This window comes from Solanum dulcamara, chromosome 7, assembly GCF_947179165.1.
Source record: "Solanum dulcamara chromosome 7, daSolDulc1.2, whole genome shotgun sequence".
Taxonomy (NCBI): Eukaryota; Viridiplantae; Streptophyta; class Magnoliopsida; order Solanales; family Solanaceae; genus Solanum; species Solanum dulcamara.
The window spans coordinates 68,498,593-68,507,119 of NC_077243.1; positions in this window are offsets into that span (position 1 = coordinate 68,498,593).

The following is an 8,527-nucleotide window of genomic DNA, read 5'->3' on the forward strand; positions in this document are numbered from 1 at the left end:
ATTTTATCTCAGGTGTGTAGATTAAATGACTCGAACTAAAAGAAAAAAAATTGTAGAGATGATGTTCCTATTAGAAGCTCAAAAAGAAAGCAAAGTAGTATACACAGAGGTTGAAGAACAAAGAAATAAAGTCATTGATGAAACACAATTGACTAATCTTGTTGAGCATGTCATTACCGATGGTAAGATAGTGTCAAGCCCTAGATAACTAGATCAAAATTTGGAGCAACCTAGAGAAGAAGAAGAAGCTAAAAAAAATAATTCTTCCAAAGATGTATATGATTCTGATGCTGCTGATAATTTAAAAAGGAAAAACTAAAGATAATGGTGAGAGTACACAGGCTTCAAAAGATGAGAATGAGGATTAGGATAGAGAGAATGAAGTTAGATCAGAAAGGCATCATGATAAACCTATACCGGAGTCTCCACTAGCCAGTCCTTCTGTCTCCAATCCTTCAATTTCTAGTCCTTCAACTTCTAGTCCTTTAGTTGACAGTCATTGAGCCGCCAATCCTTCCGTTGCCAGTCCTTCAATTGCTAGTCCTTCAGCTGCCGATCCTTCAGTTGTCGGTCCTTCAGTTGCTAGTCCTTCTGTTGTCGATCTTTCAATCGAATGTGTCAAGCCTACCAGTTATTTATCTTATGACTTTGAGACCTATGGATACCCATCCAGACATGATAGATGATTTTGTGGTAAGATCAAAATTGGGAAAACTATTTAATGATTTTAGTAAAATATTGCAGAATCAAAATTTTAAAAAAAATCTTTAGGTCTACGGTGCTGGAAAAATATCTAGACCTAGATGAAAGTGTGAATGCTCGATTTTAAATGAAGTTGGTATTTCAACTTCTTCGACGCTTGACTAAAGGTGAGAACAGATGAGTTTTGGATAAATTATTGTGGCATGCCTATTTGCTTTGACATGAAAGAGTTCGCCATTGTAACTGGTTTGAACTTCCATCTACTTCATCACTATGTCGCCAAGTCAACCAATGTAGATAGAAGATATAAAAAAATTTGTTGATGCGATGAAAAAGAAATATTGCAAAAGGAAGGAGTTGTTTGAGTTTTTTAAGTCTAAGAAAATTTTAAAAAGTGTGAAAAGGTCACTGTGTTTAGTTTTTTTTACACTGTATTCTCTATGGTAAAGATACAAAATGCTCATGCTTCTTGGTTTAAACTCTTAGCTGACCAAGAAGCATTTTGTGCCTATCCATGGAGTCGAGAAAGTTATACTCTCACATTAGAGTATATAGTGAAGGTTGCGAGTTCAACTGCTAAAACCAACAATCTTTGTGGCTTTTCGTGGCTTTTATGGTAAATATTATTGATTATTTTTTTAAAATTATTACTATGTTTATATTTTATTTATTATTTTTTATCATTTATGACATTATTTTAATTAGGCTTGGTGTAACACCCCCTAAAACATTATATATGATGTTTCAATTCTCGATTAAAATGATATCGCTTCTGTATTTTGGCATAACTTTTAATAAGATGGTCTAAACTAGGTGATTCAAATTTCTGAATAATCCAAATATCATTACCTATAAATTTAATGAGATCATATTTTAAGTTTCGGAGGTTAAGTAGGTCAAATAAATTAATTATTGTAAGAGATGGTGCTGTGATGAAATGAAGTATTTATAGAAGAAAAATTATATCTCACTATAGGATGTTACAAATTGGTAGATTCTTAAACGACATAAAAGTAGACTTCTAGAGCAACAATTTATATGAAGACACCAAATCCTAATGAGGAAGTTATCTTTTTTAAACGCAGCTCCGTAAAAGGGTATTCCGTTAAAAGAAGGTTCATCTCACCAACCATGGAAAGATCTAGATCCATTTGACATCATCCATGACATCAATAGTCCTCCATTTGACATTATCCATGACATCACAATCTTTTATTAAATTTTAAGATTTTTTTAATAATTATTTTAATTATTGTTAGGTCCTTCCTTTACACCTATAAATACCCACCTTATTTCATCATTTTGTTCATCAAGTTTTTTCAAGCAACTCTTCTATCTATATACTTCTTTACTCATTCTCAAAATATAGTTTTAGTTCTTAGTAGTGTAGAAATACTATTTTGGTGATTCATATACTCCGGGTAATACACAAAACATTCCGGTGAGGAGAAAATGCTAGGATTCAAGAGTGTTTATTAAACCCTTCGATTCTGAGTAACGCTTCGGATTCCAGGTATGTAAGGCTTCAATGAGAGTATTTCTTCCACTCTCATGCCTAAATTATTTTGATTATATGATAAATTATGTTTATTTTCTTTAAGATTTACTCTAAGGTAGGTTGGTGTTTATCCATGGGTTCTTCCATCCACGGAGTCTAAAGCTCTTTCAACTAAATATCATGATTTTCTTATGGGTATTTCTTATTTCTACTTAATAGCATGATTCAGGGCTAACTAATGATTATTGGTCTATTTTGATGCAAAATGATTTTATATGTATGAATTGATGGTTTTCAAGTACTTTTCCCTATTTAGTTTTTTAAAAGTTCTTGAAATTCATGGTAGGTTGTTTAAAACATATTTTTTAATTAATGAATTTCAAATTATTTATGCATAATTTTATTTACATACATGTTTGAAAGTTGAAGTGATTTAAACCCACTTAGTTTTACTATATTTTCAATAAAGTTTGACTTGAAAACTTTGACTCCAAATAAATATTTATGAAAGCAATGTCTATGATCAAAAGGGAGTCCTATGAAATAAAAGAATGATGAAATGTTATGAATGATGGATTCTTTATGCTATAAGGACAATTCTTGCATATTTGAATCACTAAAGGTTTTAATGAGTTATTCCACTGAATGTTATAGTTTGAATTCTCAAGCTATATGCTATGACTATCTTGAAGTATTAAACTATTTTGTGGGATTGACCTAGCACCGAATGGGGCATTGAGGTGGGATTTGGTAAGGTAATCCTAGTAGTAACCCCTTGTCTCATTAACTATGTGCTAACATAAGAGCTTTTGTAGATTTAGGCTAATGGATCCATTAAAGCTCTTAAAGTTAAAGTTAAAGAAATGAATGAAGTTGACGGAGTTCTACCCGGCAAGTAGTCTCCCCGACCAACGTAGGGGGTTATGTTGGATTCCATGTAATAGCTCGCATGGTCATAAATGTCGGTTATGATTATTTTCCCACAAAAATGAATGTCTTAAAGGATATCTATATGAATGATTATGCATGCATTGCATTATGTTTCATATTACATAAATGTTTTAATATTTTCTCAATGTTCATGTATGCTTGCATACTTAGTATATTCAATGTACTAACGCATACTCTTTTGCCTACATGATATAACCATGTAGGGATCAATGCTCCTCCTTGTTCTCCTCCACATGGCTAGTTAAGATTTCGTTTGAAGACTACTTTTGGTGAGTTCCGATGTTTCGAGAACAATACTCCTTTATCTTTCTAGCTTATGATATCTTGAGATCTTTAGATACTTACTATGTCATTTCTTTCTATTATGATTGAGGGTGAGCTAGGGACTTGTCTTAGCCCTGTTAAATCTAAAAGTAGGTATTGTTGGACATATGCAAGTTGAAAATTTAATATTATGATTTCTTCTTGTTTATTTATTGTCATTACCTATGAAAGGCTAAAATAATGCTAAGAGACTTGTTTGGGGTAGTTTAGGATTTCTCCTTCGCCATGTCACATCTAGGCCCTAGGCTTGGGTCGTGACTAACTTGGCATCATAGCCTGAGGTTTGAATGGTCCTCAGAGTCCAACATACCACGTCAAATAGGATCTTATTCATAGTTGTGAAGTGCGCCGCATCAAATAGGATCTTTTTCATGGTTGTGAAGCGTGCCATAACTATGAATAAGAGACTATGAGATGTTTAGGAAAGTTTTCACTTCTTTCAAATTCATTTGGTGCCTTAGAGTGTCCTAAGATTTCCTTTAAGTAATGACCTTTTTCGTATTCTCTAGGTAATGACTCATGGAAAAACACCTCAAAGAGAAAGGGTTGACGATGAGGACTAAGCTCCTCCGATTCCTAATTCCCCACATCATAAAGAACGGGTAACCCATACCGAGTTTCATAATATCATTATGTTATTAACTCAATTCGTAGCCAACCAAGGGCATCAAGGTGTTCCTCTTCTCCAAATGCAAAATTCAGCCTCTAAGATTTGGGATTTCCAAAGGATGAATATGTCTGAGTTTGATGGTTCTAAATTAGATGAGGACCCTATGAAGTTCATTAATGAGGTGTACCGAATTATGGATATCATGGGTGTGCCACCAAATGAGAAGGCTGAACTAGTGTCCTATCAACTCAAAGGTGTGGCTCGAGTGTGGTACGAACAATGGGTTGTTGAAAGGGATGAATAAATGGGGCCAATAAGATGGGAAGAGTTCAAAGGTGCCTTCCTAGACCGCTTCTTCCCATTGGAGCAGAGGGAGGCCAAAATCTAAGACTTCATCAACCTCCGTCAAGAGAGTATGATCGTGAGGGAGTATGCTCTCAAATTCACTAAGTTGTCAAAGTATGCTCCCTTTATGGTCTCCGACCCAAGAGCTAGGATGAGTAACTTTATTTCCGGTGTCTCAAGCTTGGTGTCCAAGGAGTGAAAAATGGTCATGTTGGTCAAGGAGATGGAAATCTCTCAGTTAATGACTTACGCAAAATAAATTGAAGAAGAGAAGCTGAGAGAGAGATCAAGGTGGGTCAAAAAGGCTAGAGTGGATGGTGGAGGGTTTAACCCTCAAAGGTCCAGTTATGGTAACAATGGCAAAGGCCAAGGTGGGTAACGGTTTGTAGGACAAGGTTCCACCAATACTCCTCCAAGTTTTAATAAGGACAAGGGTGCTAATCCAATGGTTCCAAGAGAGAATGTTGGTGCTCAAACTTTTCCCGCTTGCAAGAAGTGTGGAAGGACTCACAAAGGGGAGTGCTTAGCCGGCTCCAATGCATGCTTTAAATGTGGCAAGCTGGGCCACCGTACTCGGGATTGTAGAGATAGTAGTGGTAGGCCTCAAGGCCAAATTTCTCATGGTCAACAAGCCCAAGGAGGTCTCCAATGCACCAATCGCTTTTATGCCTTGCATGGAAGACGGGAGGTTGAGGATGCAGCTAATTCATTATCGGTATGTTAAAGGTCTTTGCTTTTGATGTGTATGCACTATTAGATTCAGGTGAAAATTTACCATTTGTTACTCCATTCCTTGCTAATAGGTTTGATGTGTCACCTAAAATGTTATTAGAGCCCTATTTGGTGTCTACCCCCGTTAGTGAGTCGGTTATTGCTAGAAAGGTCTATAGGGGTTGTTCCGTGTCTATCTTGCATAAAGTTATTCCTTGTGATCTCATTGAGCTTGACATGGTAGATTTCGATGTTATTCTTGGGATGGATTAGTTACATGCATCTTATGCTTCCATATATAGTAGGACTCGTCGAGTCAAGTTCCAATTTTCAAATGAGTCCATTATTGAATGGAAGGATCGTGATTTGGTGGTGAAGGGTAAGTGCATTTCTTATCTTAAGGCCCAAAAATGATTTCTAAGGGTTGTATTTACCACATTGTGAGGGTTAGGGATGTCGACTCCGAAAGTCCTCCTCTTGAGTCAGTTTCCATAGTCAATGAGTTCCCCAATGTCTTTACGGATGACCTTCTCGGTGTCCCTCCTAAAAGGGAAGTTGATTTTGGTATCGATCTCCTTCCCGATACCCAACCTATCGATATTCCTCCTTACAGGTTAGCCCCAATGGAATTGAAAGAGTTGAATGAACAATTAAAGGACTTGTTAGAAAAGGGGTTCATAAGGCCAAATATTTTGCAATGAGGTATTCCCGTGTTATTTGTGAGAAAGAAGGAGGGGACGCTTTGAATGTGCATAGACTAGCGGTAATTAAATAAGATGGCCATTAATAACAAGTACCCAATCCCTAGAATAAATGACTTGTTTTATCAATTACAAGGGGAAAGTCACTTCTCTAGGATCGACCTTCGGTTCGGCTATTACCAACTACGGGTGAGGGAGTGTGACATTCCTAAAATGTCTTTTTGAATAAGGTATGGTCACTTTGAGTTTGTGGTGATGAGTTTTGGGTTGATGAGTGCACCGACGACGTTGATAGACTTTATGAATAGGGTGTTCAAACCTTACCTTGATCCTTTTGTGGTGGTGTTCATTAACGATATTTTGATTTACTCTTGGGTTAGGAAAAACATAAAAATCATGTGAGAATTGTGCTTCAAACGTTGAGGGATAGGCAATTGTTTGCAAAATTTAGTAAGTGTGAATTTTGGTTGAAGGAGGTGGCATTTCTTGGTCACGTAGTGTCCGGTGATGGGATCAAGGTTGATCCTATGAAAATGGAGGCAGTCAAGAATTGTCCTAGACCGTTGTCTCCTTCAGACATTAGGAGCTTCTTGGGTCTAGCCGGGTACTATAGAAGTTTCGTCAAAGGGATTTCTTCCATCTCATCTCCTATGATGAAATTGACCCAAAATAATGCCAAATTCATATGGACGGATGAGTGTGAGAAGAGTTTCCAGACATTGAAAGATTGACTTACTTCCTCTCCTATTTTGACTCTACCAAAAGGATTAGAAGGGTTTGTAGTTTATTGTGATGCTTCAAAGATTGGTTTAGGTTGTGTCTTAATACAAAACGACAAGGTCATAGCCTATGCTTCTAGACAATTAAAGGTGCATAAGCGTAACTACCCTACCCATGACCTTGAATTGGCAGTCGTTGTTTTTGCTCTGAAGATTTGGAGGCATTACCTATATGGGGTGCATGTGGATGTGTACACAAACCTATTTGATTTTTAATCTTAAAAGGAGGTACCTTTTTCTTTTCACCACAACAATGCATGTAAGTGATAACAAGATCTTTCAACTCACAATTCAGATCACAACAAAAAATGATTTTGTTTGCAAAATTATCATACATGATATTTCGATCCACAATCATCTCTATCGTCTTTATCATTTCTTTGTTTTTCCAACGCCAATATAACAATTGTTGGACTCAACCCATTTACTATTGCAATCCATTCCAATATATATTTTGCTCCACTTCTGATTCTAACTGCAGTTTATTCAAAAACTGCTGAAAAATTTAAATTGTTGTGTCTGTTTAGTAATTGATGCAGCAATTATTGAAAACTTTTCAACAATTACTGTACTAATTATTGCAGCACCTGAAGCATCTAAAATAACATTGCCGAACATTTTTCTTTGCAACAATTGCTGAAATATATTTTAGCAATTGTTGCAACACCTACATCAATAGTTGTTTAAATGTATTTTAGCAACTGATAAAATATAAGCAATAATTAGTGCAACAAGTGCTAAAATAGATGCATCAATTGATTTAACATATACAATAATTGCATTTGTTTCATCATTTTCTATATTTGATTTAGCTGCTGATGAAACAGTTGCTGAAACATATGTTACAGTTGCTGAAATGAATTCAGCAATGTTCAGAACAGTAGAAAAAATCCAAACAAGCAATAGATACAAAAAAACAATATTTACTTACCAAAATGGTCGAAAATCACCCCCAAGCAATGCCCAATGCCACACCAATGCACTTCAGTTTCAAATTGAAGAAATTTTAAAATAATTTCCAAATTAAAAAAGGAGAGAAAAAGAAAAAGGTTTTCTTCTCTCTTTTCTTTCATGCACAGTAATACCAACAACACAATACAAGGAGAAAGAGAAGAAGAAGAAGAAGAAGTAGTAGTAGTAGTAGAAAAAGAAAAAGAAGAAGAGAAGGAGAGAAAAAAGCACAAAATTGGATATGAAAAGAGTTGCTGTACTTGTTTTTAGAGTTTTATGGGAATGAGTCAAAGTGTAAAAAAAAATTGAGGACTTGTTGAAAAAAAGGGTCAAAGCTTTTTATAAACTCCAACACTTTTTGTCACCCTTAATTAACTCTCCATCTTTCATTCTTATGACCAACTTTATATTGGTTTATTTTTTTCTTCTGTTCATATTTTACCAAAATGTTTAAAAGTTAATATACAATATTATACCTAATATATAATATTATATAAATTATAAAAGGTATTTATATATTTATATATAATTTTATATAATATTATATAAAAATCTGACTTTGTTTTTTTCTTGAATTCAACCACCATATTTATCCAAATATACCTCAAAACATCACCAAATCACTCAAAATTTCAAATTTATGCTCCTCAAAATGTAGTTGATCTTTTCCAATAATATCCACTTGATAGAACTTATTGGAAAAATTCAATTTTCGAACTCTGAAGTTTTAAGCTTCAGTAATGGCAAAACATCAATATTTTGTTGCCCTTGTGAATAAAAAAATAATAAGAATTTATTGTTAGCAACTGTGGAGTTCTGTAAGACCCTGGAAGTTGAGAAGTCGAAGCAAATGGAAAAGTAGTAGACATAATGTTAATGCAAGTTTCTACGAGCCGACCTATGGATCGTAGGAAGACTTATGGTACGTAGGATGGTCTCGTATTGGAAAAATTAG